Source organism: Apus apus, chromosome 5 (assembly GCF_020740795.1).
Source record: "Apus apus isolate bApuApu2 chromosome 5, bApuApu2.pri.cur, whole genome shotgun sequence".
Lineage (NCBI taxonomy): Eukaryota > Metazoa > Chordata > Aves > Apodiformes > Apodidae > Apus > Apus apus.
Window position 1 is genome coordinate 43,542,087 of NC_067286.1, and position 14,679 is coordinate 43,556,765.

The following is a 14,679-nucleotide window of genomic DNA, read 5'->3' on the forward strand; positions in this document are numbered from 1 at the left end:
TTTTGATGCTGTGTGTTTAAAAGGATGCTGGGAAAAGACTGCCCAATGAACCTCATGTATTATGCCTCTTACATTGCATATTCCTCTTGCTAAGACCTGTCAAAGTGTTGTCTTACCAAGGTGATGCAAAAGCTGAGCTAATGCCATTCATGGGCAATGACGTTGTGCACATAGGTTATGTCCTTGGTGCTGTGTGTGGGTGAGCGCAAGAGTGCCTGAAAGTGTGGAGGCCTCTGATTCAGTTGCAGAGCAGTCATTACAGATGTGAGGCTGTACCACACTGCTGGGGAACTTGGGCATGTTGGCCTTTGGGGCTCTACCTATGCCAGTGACTGTGTTCACATGTGTGGCTTGTTTTGGGTGTTATTCTGAGGGGGCCACAAAATGGACAGTAGACTTCAGGTAATTTTAGAGTGTCCTTTCTGAATTTGAATTTTATCAACTAACTATTAAGCCTTATGTTGCCAAAACCCGTCTCCTGTGGCCTACCATGCCACTTATTGTTCAGCAGTCCAGAAGGTGTTCATGGGACATTAGATGCAGCTGCATGTTTTATTGTGTGTGTAATGGTGAGTATTTAAAGTAGTCTAAAACTTAAGTCTTGAACTGTCCAGTCAAATCTTCTTTAAGTTATTGTGGGTAAAGTGTTTGTCAGGAATCCTCCAATGCAGGCAACTGCAGAATTATGGGACTGTTAGTGCTGGAACACATTTTTGGGGGCATTTATGGAAAAGGACATCTAAATCCAACTCCCTGCTTCTCACAGGGCTACCTATGACTAACCCACATGACAGAGAGCATCATTCAGATGCTTCTTGAACTCTGACAGGCTTGATGCTTCCCTGGCAAGTCTGTTCCAGTGATTGACAACCCTTTTCCTAATGTCCAATCTGAACTTCCCCTGATGCAACTGCATACCATTGTTTACAGTTATAGTATAGTAGACTCTTCTCTCTGGGAGGGTTGTGCTCTCCTTTTTGTCATTGGACCTGTCATCTCATCACAGCAGGCAATCTGGCTGATTTTTTTTACTTGGTAAATCCATTCTGGGTGTTCCAAATCACCTTCTGGTCATTTGTGTGCCTGTGAATAGGTTCCAGAAGGATTTGCTGCATGATCTTTCTTGGAACTGATTTTAGGGTGACCAGTCTAGCAGGAGCCGACCTGCTAGAAAGCAACTCCATGGAAAAGGACCTTGGAGTCCTGGCAGACAACAAGTTATCTATGGGACACCAATGTGCCCTTGTGGCCAGGAAGGCCAATGGTATCCTGGGGTGCATTACGAAGAGTGTGTCCAGCAGGTCGAGAGAGGTTCTTTTTCCCCTCTACTCTGCCCTAGTGAGACCCTACCTGGAGTATAGTTTCTAGTTCTGGGTTCCCCAGTTCAGGAAGGACAGTGATTTACTTGAGAGAGGCCAACAGAGGGCTATGAGGATGGTTAAGGGACAGGAACACCTGTCTTATGAGGAAAGGCTGAGATACCTGGGGCTGTTAAGTCTAGAGAAGAGAAGACGGAGAGGGCATCTTATTGATGCTTATAAATATCTAAAGAGAGGGTGTTAAGAAGTAAGGGCCAATCTCTTTTTAGTCGTGCCCTGTGGTAAGGTGATGGGCAATGGATGCAAGCTAGAGCACAGGAAGTTACAGCTCAACATAAAGAAGAACTTTACTGTAAGGGTTACAGAACACTGCAACAGGCTTCCCAGAGAGGTTGTGGAGTCTCTTTCTCTGGAGACTTTCAAGGGCTGTCTGGCTGTGTTTCTGAGTGACCTGTCCTAGATTCTGTCGTGGTCTTGCTCTGGCTGGGGGGATTGAACTCGATGGTTTCCAGAGGTCCCTTCCAACCCCTAACAGTCTGTGATTCAGTCTATAATTCCTGAGTTCTCCTTCTTGCCCCTTTTGTAGACAGGTGTGACATTTACCTGTTTCCAGTCATCAGGAGCCTCCTCCAATCAAAGTGACTGAGACTGACCTTACAGTGACATCAGCCATTGCTGCATCCCTCAGTGCAGCTGGGGCATCTTGTCTGGTCCTAGGGACTTGAGTATGCCCATTCTGCTTAAATGGTCCCTATCTCAGTCTTCCTCTGCTGTAGGCAGTTTTTCAGACCCCATGGATCCTTCCACAGTGCACATGGAACAGGAAGGCTGAGAGCAGTCCGTGCCAATGAAGATGAAGGCAAAAAAGGCATCGAGAACAGAAGCTTTTTCCTTTTACCAGTAGTGCCCTGTCCCATTCAGCTTTGGGCTTACAGTTTCCTTAGTCATTCTTTTGCTACCAGTGTGCATTTAGAAGCCCATCTTGCTGCCTATCACATTTTGTGAATTTTCATGCGATTTCAAGCTTTTCTAATTTTTGTCCTGACATGTTGATGCAGAGTTTCAGTATCCTTCCTGGGGAGCACACTCCCGCTTTCACCTTCCATTCGTTTTCTTTTGTGTTTGAGCTCTGTCAGGAGTTTCTCATTCAGCCACCTGCTTCTTTCCACACTCACTTGGCTTCCCACAGATTGAACGGATTGTTCTTGTGCTTTGAGAAGTTTGTTCTTTAAAATCAACCAGGTTTCCTGGGCCCACTTGCTAGATTATCCCATGCAAGTGCTCAGTGAATGATTTCTTAAAGCTCTCCAGTGATTCTTCTGTCACCATAATTGTGCTGGGTAAATGGTTTGGTTTTTAAGTGGATTTACTTGTAATTTCAGCTTTGGTCATTGTTCTCTGTAATTTTTTTCTCTCACCATGTTAAAGACAGTGTACCCCTTCTCTCTGTTTCTATGTAAATCTTTTCTGTCTGCTTTATATCACCTTTTTTGCCAGGCTCTGTCCAGATACTTTCATGTGTTTTATTTGATTTTTTGTTTGTTTGTTTTTAATTACTTTTTAAATTAGTTTTTCCTAACATCTCCCTTCTTTATACTGTCAGAGGTAAATAATCACATGGAAAGGTCAGGAGGCACAAGCTCTTTTTTTAAATTTTTTTTTATTTTTTTATTCTGTCATTGAGTTATTTAATGACAAACGCAAAATGCTGTCTCTATTTCTTATCTCTAAAATGGGTCTCAAATTCAATAGAAGGAGTTTAAATTATTTTTATTGAAGATCATAGACAACAGAGTGATTTATTTAATCACATTTAGTACACTCTTCATCCTAGGATTGGCTTGAGATTCTGTTCCAAACTGTTTTCTCAGTTAATGGTTGTCAAACTTATCAGCAGATGCTTCCAACCTTCAAGTCTGTGCTGTGCACCATGTACCTTTATCCTCAGACTTTTAAAGACATTGCTGTTGAAAATCTCCCTGAAATGCTACTGTGGACTCTGTGGAGTAGTTGCTAAGACTCTGATGATCGCCACATATTTAGAAAGTAAACTAATCAAGTTACATATTCCATGTAATGGTGTTGCCAGCTCTTCATGGAGATTCTGTGCCATTGCTCAAAAGTGTGAAGACACAGGTTCTTTTTTCAGCCCCTTTCCCCCAACCCTTCCCTTTTTAAAAGGATGAGTATCTATCAATATTCTAATCCTCCAGAGTATGGAGAAAAATCCAACTTTGTATTGTAATTGTATGGAGAGGAGAGTAGTTTTAGTGACTATTAATGCACTTAATTATATTCTCCAGTCATACCTGAAAATCTTGTGTGTGCTGCTGTCCAAAGGTAGAACAAAAAATGTCTCTGAAGTGTGCCTCTCTGTGGCCTCTAATCATAGAATCATAGAATCATAGAATCATAGAATCATAGAATCATAGAATCATAGAATCATAGAATCATAGGGGTTGGAAGGGACCTCAAAAGATCATCCAGTCCAACCCCCCTGCCAGAGCAGGGTCATCTAGAGCACATCACACAGGAACGCATCCAGGTGGGTTTTGAATGTCTCCAGAGAAGGAGACTCCACAAGCTCTCTGGTCAGCCTGTTCCAGTGCTCTGTCACTCTCACAGTAAAAAAATTTTTTCGAATATTCACCTTGAACCTCCTATGCTCCAATTTGATCCCATTACCCCTTGTCCTATCACTGGTCATCACTGAGAAAAGCCTAACTCCATCTCCCTGACACTCACCCCTTACATATTTGTAAACATTGATGAGGTCACCCCTCAGTCTCCTTTTCTCCAAGCTAAAGAGACCCAGCTCCCTCAGCCTTTCCTCATAAGGGAGATGTTCCACTCCCTTAATCATCTTTGTAGCTCTGCGCTGGACTCTTTCAAGCACTTCCCTGTCCTTCCTGAACTGAGGGGCCCAGAACTGGACACAATACTCCAGATGTGGCCTCACCAATGCAGAATAGAGGGGGAGGAGAACCTCTCTTGACCGACTAACCACACCCTTTCTAATGCACCCCAGGATTCCATTGGCCTTCTTAGCCATAAGGGCACACTGCTGGCTCATGGTCATCCTCCTGTCTACCAGGACCCCCAGGTCCCTTTCACCTACACTGCTCTCCAGCAGGTCAGCCCCTAACCTGTACTGGTACATGGGGTTTCTCTTCCCCAAATGCAAAACTCTACACTTGCTCTTGTTGAACTTCATCAGATTTCTCCCTGCCCAACTCTCCAGCCTGTCCAAGTCCCTCTGAATGGCAGCACAGCCTTCTGGTGTGTCAGCCACTCCTCCCAGCTTTGTGTCATCAGCAAACTTGCTGAGAGTACATTCCATACCCTCATCCAGGTCGTTGATGAAGATGTTGAACAACAATAATAAAGACACCTTTCTATAATTGATTGAGCCTCAAGTACTGTGCTCACACAGGACATTCCAGACAACTGTAATCTGCAGGAAGAAGTGAGTGAGTACTTGTTGCTAAACTAGCAGCACACTGTATGACACCAAATTCCTGTGTGCCTTTGCAGTTCAGGTGTGTGTTGCAAGGGGCAGAGAGCTTAATTTAGAAAAGTTTCTAGATTAGAAAGTTACTCGTACCTTCAGGCAAATCTCTTCTGGGAAGAATATGACTGGGTGACCTGCCTAGCAGATAAGGGGGAGCCTATGGATGTGGTCTACCTCGACTTCATCAAGGCCTTTGACACAGTCTTCCACAGCATCCTCCTGGAGAAGCTAGCAATCCATGGCTTGGACGAGTGCACACTTCGCTGGGTTAAAAACTGGTTGTATGACTGGGCCCAGAGAGTGATGGGGAATGGAGCTGCATCCAGCTGGCGTCTGGTGATCAGCAGTGTCCCCTAGGGATCAGTACTGGGCCCAGTCCTATTCAACATCTTTATTGATCACCTGGATGTGGGGACTGAGTCCACCCTCAGTAAGTTCGCAGATGACACCAAGCTGGGGGGGAGTGTCGATCTGCTGGAGGGTAGGAAGAAGCTGCAGGAGGACCTGCACAGGCTGGGTCAATGGGCCGAGGCCAGTGGCCAGAAATTCAACAAAACCAAGTGGAGGGTCCTGCACTTTGGCCACAATAACCCCAGGCAGAGCTGCAGACTAGGGGAAGAGTGGCTGGAGAGCAGCCCTGCAGAGAGGGACCTGGGAGTGCTGGTTGACAGCCAGTTAAACATGAGCCAGCAGTGTGCCCAGGTGGCCCGGAAGGCCAATGACATCCTGGCTTGTATCAGGAGCAGTGTGGCCAGCAGGAGTAGGGATGTAATTCTCCCCCTGTACTCAGCACTGGTGAAGCCTCACCTCAAGTACTGTGTCCAGTTCTGGGTCCCTCACCTCAAGAAGGATACTGACGTGCTGGAGGAGGTCCAGAGGAGAGCAACAAGGCTGGTGAAGGGACTAGAGGGAAAGTCTTCTAGGGATAGGCTGAGGGAGCTGGGGTTGTTTAGCCTGGAGAAGAGGAGACTCAGGGGGGACCTTATCACTCTCTTCAACTACCTGAAGGGAGGTTGTAGTCAGATGGGGCTGGGCTCTTTTTCCAGGCGACTAGCAACAAGACAAGAGGGCATGGCCTTAAGCTGCTCTAGGGGAGGTTTAATTTGGATATTAGGAAGTACTTTCTCATGGAAAAGGTGATTAGACATTGGAATGGACTTCCCAGGGAAGTGGTGGAGGCACCGTCCTTGGATGTGTTCAAAGAAAAGCTGGATATGGCACTTAGTGCCATGGTCTAGCTGATGTGGTGGTGTTGGTCATAGTCTGGACTTGATGGTCATAAAAGTCTTTTCTAGCCTTCATGATTCTGTGTGTAATAGGGTTAGAGAGGGGTAAGCTGAGTTCTGTGGAAAGGTGCTATGATGAGGAGTTTGAAGGTGGTATCTGGGCACGCATGCAATAGTAAAATCCTGGTTAAACCTTTTAGTTTGTCTTGTCTGTATATTGGTCTTTCCCTCATACTCCTTTTCCTGTGCTACATGGTTATGGTGAATAGTGGCATTATGTGGTCTGTAGGATCTGGTTTTATAGTAGCCTTGCAGAGAGGGAGGAGAAGAGAGGTGAGGCAGCTTTTGCTTTACATCTCTGCTGAAGTCAATCACACAGTACTTATTCTAATGCCGTTGGTGTTGTGTCTAATCTCAAACATGAGCAGACACAGGGCTTAGTAAATTGATGACCTCACTGTCTTCCCAGCTTTCTCCCTTGATAACTAGATGTCTAAGAGGCTCAGGCAGTGATAAAGCTAGAAAACTCAAGCTCACCTCAATAAAGCTTGCATTTTGGGTGGCTTAGTATGATTACTTTCTTCCCTGACATCCTGGCATCAAATCATGGTGAAACTGCATGTGAGGGTCTTCAGTTATTCCCTGCTTGATGTTTATCTCTATGGCAGAAGTAGCCCGGGAAATTTTGTGTATATGGAAGGCCTAGGAGAATCAAGAGGATTGTGAGGAAGGGTTGTGGGAAAAGATGGGTCACAGACTGTTTGGCACACAGCTCTCCCATACTTTCCCAAAAGACAACCAGATGTGTGCTCAGACACTTGCAAAGTTTGCACATTTGTGCACTCTGGTTGCACACCCTTCTTGGACTCTGGTCCTGTGCCGAGATGGCACTTGCTGGCTCCTGCTGTAGTAATATCTGCTGGCTTCTGCCTGTAGCCAGCACAAGTGAAGCCCTTTGTGGTGCTGAAGCTCATGCTGGCTATGACGCTGTTTTCATAAGGCTCAAACTTTTCTTTTCCACCTCATTCCTTTGAACTCTGCCCACTGCTCTGTGAATACTAACACCAGCCTATAAATTATCCATCAGGGCTCTGGCACTTTAGCAGCCTGTGTTTTCAGTGGCGTGCATGCATAATCGATCCGGTAGACTGCCTCTGCTTTTGACTTGTGCATTTGCAGAGACCTTAGACTTTCAGACTTTTCAATCACAGCTGCCTGCATGTTCATTTACTTCTCTGCCTTCTCTTCTGCTACTCACACACACACCTTTGCATCTGGCTGGGTAGCATCTCATGTCATAGTGTAACCTGCCATAAGTTTGGGGGTGTTGCTATAGGCAGCCTTCCAATAAGGTATGGGAGCAACAGGTCACTGCAAGCAACTTTCATGTAGAGTATTATGGTTTGAAAGGGTCCATCCTGACTCACTACTTGGGGGTTGGAGGTGTGCATGGTTTTTTTTGTACCCCGGTGCACCTTATTGGTCAGCCTACTGAGCAGGTGCTACTCTTCTTCCTTTTTTGTCCAGGCGAAACTTTTAGCATCATAAATGCTGCCCCTGTGACTAATTGCTCTTAGCTTCTTTAAGTAGCTGGAAAGTTGCCTTACACAGTTACTTGCTGACTGTGTGCAGAGTTTGAACTCTGAAGATGTAAATGGCTGCTCTGATATTTGGCTGCTGGGGTTGTCTGCTCTTGCCTTGGCACTTCAATGTCCTGACTTAACTCTATCCACAGTCAAAATGTCTCTGCTAAACCTTTTTTTTTTCTTATGTTTCTAGGGATAAGTTGCCCCAGAACGATCAGCCCAAACCTTTGTCTGAACTTCAGGGTCAGCCTTGATTATCAAACCTCACTTACCTCTTCCAGTCAGTTCTTAGTAAGTCACCCTTTACGCACTGACACATCATTTTGCCCTCTGCAAAAAAGGTTTGGTGATTGGCTCCTATATAAGCAGTCAATCCCTGTGAAAGATTGTGCTTTTTGAAAGGAGGAGAAGGGGTCTCGGTTTGGTGTTTTGTGTGATTTGGAGCTGGCAGTACCAGTTCCCAAAGGAGCAAATAGGAAAATTAAAGGAGTCTAATACATTATTTAATTGTTGAGGTACTGGGGCTAACAGCATAGCTCAGTCTGGTAGCAAAAGAAGCCAAAGGAAGTGAGTAGAGAATGAATTAAAAGAAGGAAATTTTAAGAGCGAGAGAGAAAAACATGAAGAAAATGACCAAGTTTTTGGTGAGGCAAAAGAATATAGCAAAATGGGAGAGGCTGGGAGGAAGAACTAGAGAAAAAGTTTTTGAGTGAAGAGAGTGAATAAAGAGAGCAGAAGGCAGCTTTCTGATTTATGAAGTGTACATCTAACAGGGCTTTTTGTGTGTGCTGACCCCACTGATACCTGCACATGCTGCAAAAGAGCCTGGTCCACTTTGCACAGAAAGGAGAGGGTGTCTGGAACAAGCAAGGTGGGAAAGCAGGCAAAGTCTGGGAAAGGAGAGAACACCAGGGAGTGGGTTGGACATGGGGGAAGTGTGAGGTTATGTACAAAGGAAAAATTAAGTGATGAGACTCTTTTTGAGGAGGAACAAAATCCCAAAATAAATGCAACGTTTTTAATATTTTTACTCTTTGATGTAAAAACTCCCAAAACATTGAACATGCCTTCCCTGTAGGTATGTGATTGGAGAGGTAGGTTGCAGAATGAATCATTGATGTTTCATATTTCTAGGGTAGCGTGTGTGGAAAAGCAGATCGCGTGCTTTACTGAAATAAGAAAAAAGAGACCATAGCCAGCACTGCCAGTGTCTCTTGAATGTTGAATATGTTTTTGTGCCTGATGGGAACTGTATGTTTATTTGAGGCAGAGCATTTTTAGTGTGTGTGTGTTGTTTAAGAAGTGCCCAGCAGCTTAATTTTACTTAGCTGAAAAAAAGTAGTGCTCTCTTAGGGCTCAGTTGCTAATATTTGAGTTTCTGCAGTTACATTTCCATATGTATTTTTCCTTTCCTATTTGTATGGGTCTAACCCAGCTCAACTAACAGGGGGATCTGACTGCTTACAAGAGAAACAGTAAAACTGACTTGACACAAAATGCTGTCAAATGCATGGAATATGCATTTAGGTGAAAGGCATTTTCCCTTCTAATCCTTCAGTGCTATTAATCTTAAGTGTTGCTTGTACCAACAGTAAATAAAAAAGTACTCAAATAGAATAATTTTTTTTTTAAAGAAAATTGATAGAATCCTTTAATGGAATGTAATTTGCCACTAACAACTTGTTTTAGGATCCAAGACAAATAGCAAGAAATCTTGGTAGGTTTTTGTTGTTAATTTTAAATATGCCTAAAATCAGTGTAAAATCTGTTAAAAAACAAGTGCAAATTTCTAAATGTTAAAGCCTGCTGGGCAAGCAGGTGCCAATTTTGTATTAAATTATCAACTGCCTTGATCCCACTCAGTTTTTTATTTGTTTGTTTTTAATATAAAAATCTGTGTCTCTGGTGAAAATGTTTGAGGACTCATATTGTTTTGCACCACTTAAATTATTGGTCAGGCTAATAATTCATAGTGAGAAGAAACACATGGATCAGCTACATAGAAGATTGCAGGAAATGAAGAACATGGAAAGGCATTGTGAAGAAATGAGGAGGGTGCAGGTTTGTATGGGATAGGGGATAATGTTCCTTCTTTCATCTCATCTGCTCTTCAGATATTACAGTCTGACCGAATTCCTGGGAATGGCTCAATGTGCAGCTTGCAACTGAAAGGACAAAGCATGGATGTATGGATTAGGGAGGAGAAGATATTGTGGGCACAGCCCCAGGCATGGACTGCAGTTATTAAGGTGTTACTCGTTCATTTCCCACTGTGGGTCTCTGCAGCTCTCTTGTGGGATGTCTGTTGCAGCCAGTACTGCCCCTTTTCACCGGGGCTGGCTGCATCTGCTCTTGGTTTGTTTCTTTCTCTGGGGGAAGCTGTGGAGTTGGCAAGAAGATGCACACTGACCCTTACCGCTTTCCTCCTGGATTCCTCTGCTTTTCAAAGTCCCTATTAACATTTTATTTAGTTAAAACTAGGAATGAAAAACACCTTCCATCAAATAATCAGCCTGAGGCTAGAATCTGTAATTGTGTATCCTCATCCCTCTCTGGCTTCACGGGATGGAGAGGGAGCAGCTTGTGCTTTCTCTGCTTGATGCCATATTGGATGGTCTCTTGGGGAGCTGGCATTGGCTGGGAATGCCTGCTGGCTGTGACAAGGAGGTAGAGGCTTGCTTTTTGAGATTTGGAATGTCAATGGGAAAGGAGTGAGTCACAGCAATTCTACTGAGGATAAGGAAGATCAAAATTGGACTTACTTGGAAATGGCATGTATGATGCCATTTCTTATTTTGTGCAACAATTTTGTTAATTTGAAATAGAAGATCAGTAGGTCTTTCCCCTTTCTTCTCTGATTAGGGAGGAGAGGAAGCTCAGCATGCAAGGGAACACTGCACATGCAGATTGAGGCCTGAAGGACACCAGTGAGCATTTAAGTATGTTGAAAGAAATGAGGCCTAGAAGACCCAGAAATGTGTTCCTGAAGCAAGAGACTGTGAGGACTTGAGAGCATGCTGCCTTCTTCAGCTGAGAGAGCTTTGTCATATCTGGTAGGATTTTTTTTTGTGCAAAGTAGTTGTTGAGGCTTCCCAACCTCTCCTGGACAATTGAGATCTGACTTGTCAATAATAACTAGCACTCTGTTGTTTATTCTTCTCAGATTTAGTGGGCATAGTTTGTTTTCATCCCCTTCCTATCAATTTCTTCCATGATGTCTTTCCTTCTGTGTGAACAAACAATGAACAAACAACAACATGAAGTGACAAAAGCAGTAAGGGTCTCTCTTCTGGAGGTAGCTGGTGTGCACTGTATTCCAACAGGGAGGACTCATGCAGTCTTATTGGTTCACACATCAGGCTTGTGGCTTAAAGAATTAACAACTGACCATCCCAGAGGAGAATGAACAGGGCATGCCTTTTGGCCAGCAGTGCAGCTGTTTTTGCGTTGGTAATGGGTAGATGAGGGGGACTTCAGCTGAGCATGTCTTCTGGTATTTTGACAGGGAAAGGAGACACTGGGTTTTTCTGAGCTCTCCTTGAGTGCCAGCTATTGAAATATATGATGGTGAATTATACACATACAAGATGTGTGAAGTGAATTCACTGGTCTCCATGTTTCTCTCTTTAGCCACGTTTTCATTTGCTGAGGGCTGTGTTGCCTGTAGCATGATGTTCTCATGTGAGGCTGGAATGACACTTGGTTTCTTGGCACTGCACCAAGACAAAGATGTTTAACTTCAGTGGGGACTGTGGTGCAACATTTACTGGGAGTAATGAACTCAGACTGTGTGAGAAGAAAACATGATCCTCTGTTCAGTTCCTGTGAGATAGATCATTTGCAGAAGTGTAGGGAGAAGGCAGCAAAGTCTTCATAGCAAAAGGCATGCTGGAGCATGTTACCCTCCAAAGCAGAAAGAAGCTGCTCCCCTGCCATCTGCTGGGGTTTTTCCTGTCCCTGTGTTATGCTTGCAGCCTTTCATCCATTCAAGCTTTATAAAACTCTTTCCACCTGGTCTTTCTGCTGTGAGCACAGTGCCAAAGGGCACACCTGATGAGTGAACAGGGACACCCCAGGAGACCTACGTTAAGATTGAGCCCAAGTCCCAGGCACAGCACATTTGATGAGCTCTTCTCTTCCCTGAGGGCCTTTTTTTCCCATCTCACAAAATAGCTCTCACAGATGGGTGTGACTGGTGATGTCCACTCAGGAGAAGCAAATGGTTTGAAGTCAAACAGGTTGGCATGGAAAGAAGCAGAAGTGTTTTGGGATGGAGCCAGATGGTGAAATAGAAAGGCTTCAGGTTGAGTTGGCCATCAGGTGAGGGCCTGGGAGCTGTGGGTCAGCACAGCTTCCTTTTGAATAGCAGACCTTGACTTTCATTGAGGTGCTGTGGCTCATTTATTTATGTCATTATGGCCATGTGGTGTGTCACCTTGCCCCAGCTGCCTTCACTGGGTATCCCCCATTTCCCAGCCTTTTTAATAATATTGGGAGCTCCCTTCTTTTTTAGATTGACCTGCCAGTGTGTATGTACAACAAAAAGAGGAAGGTGGAGTTGTGACAGTGAAATTGGGCAGCGTGAGCCAGCCCTCAAGGGGGTAGAGGGAAGAGAGCCTTTCCTTGGGCTAAGCTTCTGTTTTGCCTTTTCTCCTACTGTTCACTCCTTCCTTGACAGTCCTCTGTGGTGCTGTCTGCTTTAATCCTTGTGCTGCAAAGGTTAATGTTAATACTGTGTATGAGAGAAGGAGTCTCTGCTGGCACAGGAAAAGAATCATCTAATAAAAAAAGTAATCATTGATCAGTGGCTCCAGTCTGTCAAAGGTCACTTATCGATCCACCTCTCATTGTGAGTCAGGCTCTCTGTTTTAATGACCTAATTCCCAGGTAAGTTTCTGTGTTATTTGATGCAATTGGTGCTAGGAAACCTTGCCTCTTAGAGAAATGTCGCTCTTGGCATGTCATGCCAGGAAAAAAAAAAAGCCATGCAGTAATCTCAGGTATCCATGCTTTAAAGTGTTCCCAGTCCTGCTTTTTTTGGTATGCATACATTTAACCTCAAGGAAGCCAAAAGTTGCAAGGATTATAGAGGTTAAATGTTCTTTTGCTTCTGGGGAAGTCTCTTCAGGCCAGAACGGAAGTACGGTAATGGGTAATGCAGAGGAAGGTAGCCACTTGTGAAGCTGTAATTGCTCCTTGTGCCCTAATTTAGTTTGAAAGAAGTAAGGACAAATATGAGAGAATGCTCCAAATATAATGAAATTTCATTAGAAGTATCTGGCAGGCATTCCTCTTTCTTCTGCCCCTGTAATACAAGCTGTAGGAGGGCACACAATGAGATGTAAAGATGTCACATTTTTGAGTGGATACAACAAAATTGAAGAGCAGCGTGCAATCCACTCACTGCAAGGGACAGCATTCACCATCACTTCTAGTATGATATTCCATTGGAAACCTCCTGAAATGTAAAAATCCTATGGGCTCAATTAGCTGTGGTGCTTGTAGGAAGGTAAATTTTACAGCATTCTCTGCACATCCTATCCAGGTGCTGTTTGCCATAGGCTGCTGCACCTGGGTAGGAACGTTCCCACTTGCCATGTTTCTTACTTGCACCCTATACCCATACAGCACAAAAATACATAATCCAGTCTTTTGCATAAAGTCTTTTTATAGGCATGCTAAAAGTGGCATTAAAATATAGGACTTAATATATCATTTGCTGCAAATGCTGCTACATGTAATATTCATATTGTTCTTGTGTGCATATGCACAGGTAAGGTGGTTAGCTGAATGCTACATGTAATATTCATATTGTTCTTGTGTGCATATGCACAGGTAAGGTGGTTAGCTGAAAAAGGCTGCAGCCTGCAAGTGCACATCTGAATGGAAAGAGCAAGAGGAACCCAGGCCAGAAGGGGTGTAGCATAAACTCACAGCAGTGGGAACTGAGATGACATTTCATGACATGATGTTGTAAAGTTAAGCGAGTTAACCAGGTTTTATGTCTTTATCTACCGATTGCAGTTTCTGAAACAGGACACAGAGGGCTGATCTGAACCAGAACAGGAAGAGGCTGGATTGGAGATGAAAAGTGTGAGTTTCTGTGGCACTTTGCATCTGCTGTGGCTTAGGCATCCTTAAGGCTTTGCCCTGTGCTCCAAATCTCAACAGAACACAGAGGAAGTTCACTTCTTTCAGAAGTGCCCAAGTTAAACTTCAGGAAGAAAGAGCAGCTCAAAATTCAATTTTCAGGGCTTGTTGATATCTTCAATTATAAAACAATCCCTGCCTTAATAATCTAATAATTTTTTTTTAAAAAAAGATAAAAAAGTACTTTCTAACTTTACTGGAACCAATAAAATTACTTCTGGCTTCAGTAGAACTGAACATTACTTGATGTCCCCTAATTCTTTGCATAATATTAATCCCCTTCTTCCCCCCCAAATGTAGACTGTCTACATTAGAACTGTTTGCATCTGAGAAAGAACAACAGTAATTGAGGTAGGATCTATTATCTGCTTCAACAGCGACTTCTGTACTTCCCTGTTGTCTTGATGGAGTACACTTCTGCTTTTCTTTTTGCATTCTCTTGGCTGCTTTGCTCTTAGAGGCTGATATTTAGCTCCTGAAGCATTTATCCTCAAATGTCACATACCTCACTGGAATTTCCCAAGACCTGTTGTGCAATAAATATATTGATAACCTCTGCAGGCAGGTACAGTCTGTACAGCTGTGTGCCATGAGCTAAGTGGAGGTCACTGATTTTCTATTTTTTTGCCTCTTGTGGGAGCAGGTATGTGTGGCACATCTCTGATGCTCCACAGGGACCAAGCTCTCAAATATCTGGTAGTGTGTGGGAGGTGCCTCTGTGTGTGTCTGTTTGGGGTCTCTTCAAGCAGGCACCTGAAGTTACAGAAAGGCTAAAAAATTTCTCTGGGAATTTCATCGCAAGCTGCCAGAGCGATTAATGAATAGCAGCAGGGTGCTATGTGGGTGTTTGCTCCAAGGCTGTCTCTGATTATACAGGACAGAGACTC

General features: G+C 43.9%; 1 protein-coding gene across 17 annotated transcripts in view; it reads left to right on the forward strand.

Annotated features, from left to right (window-relative positions):
* Positions 1 to 14,679, forward strand: part of NRXN3 (neurexin 3) — a 1,010,752-nt gene that overhangs the window by 12,791 nt on the left and 983,282 nt on the right. For 16 of the 17 annotated variants that reach the window (XR_007889631.1, XM_051620875.1, XM_051620874.1 and 13 more), the window contains exon 3: positions 13,667 to 13,735. The exons of the other annotated variant lie outside the window; for it this stretch is intronic. The gene's annotated coding sequence lies outside the window, so the exon portion shown is untranslated. The remainder of the gene's footprint in view (positions 1 to 13,666; positions 13,736 to 14,679) is intronic. 17 annotated transcript variants of the gene reach the window in all.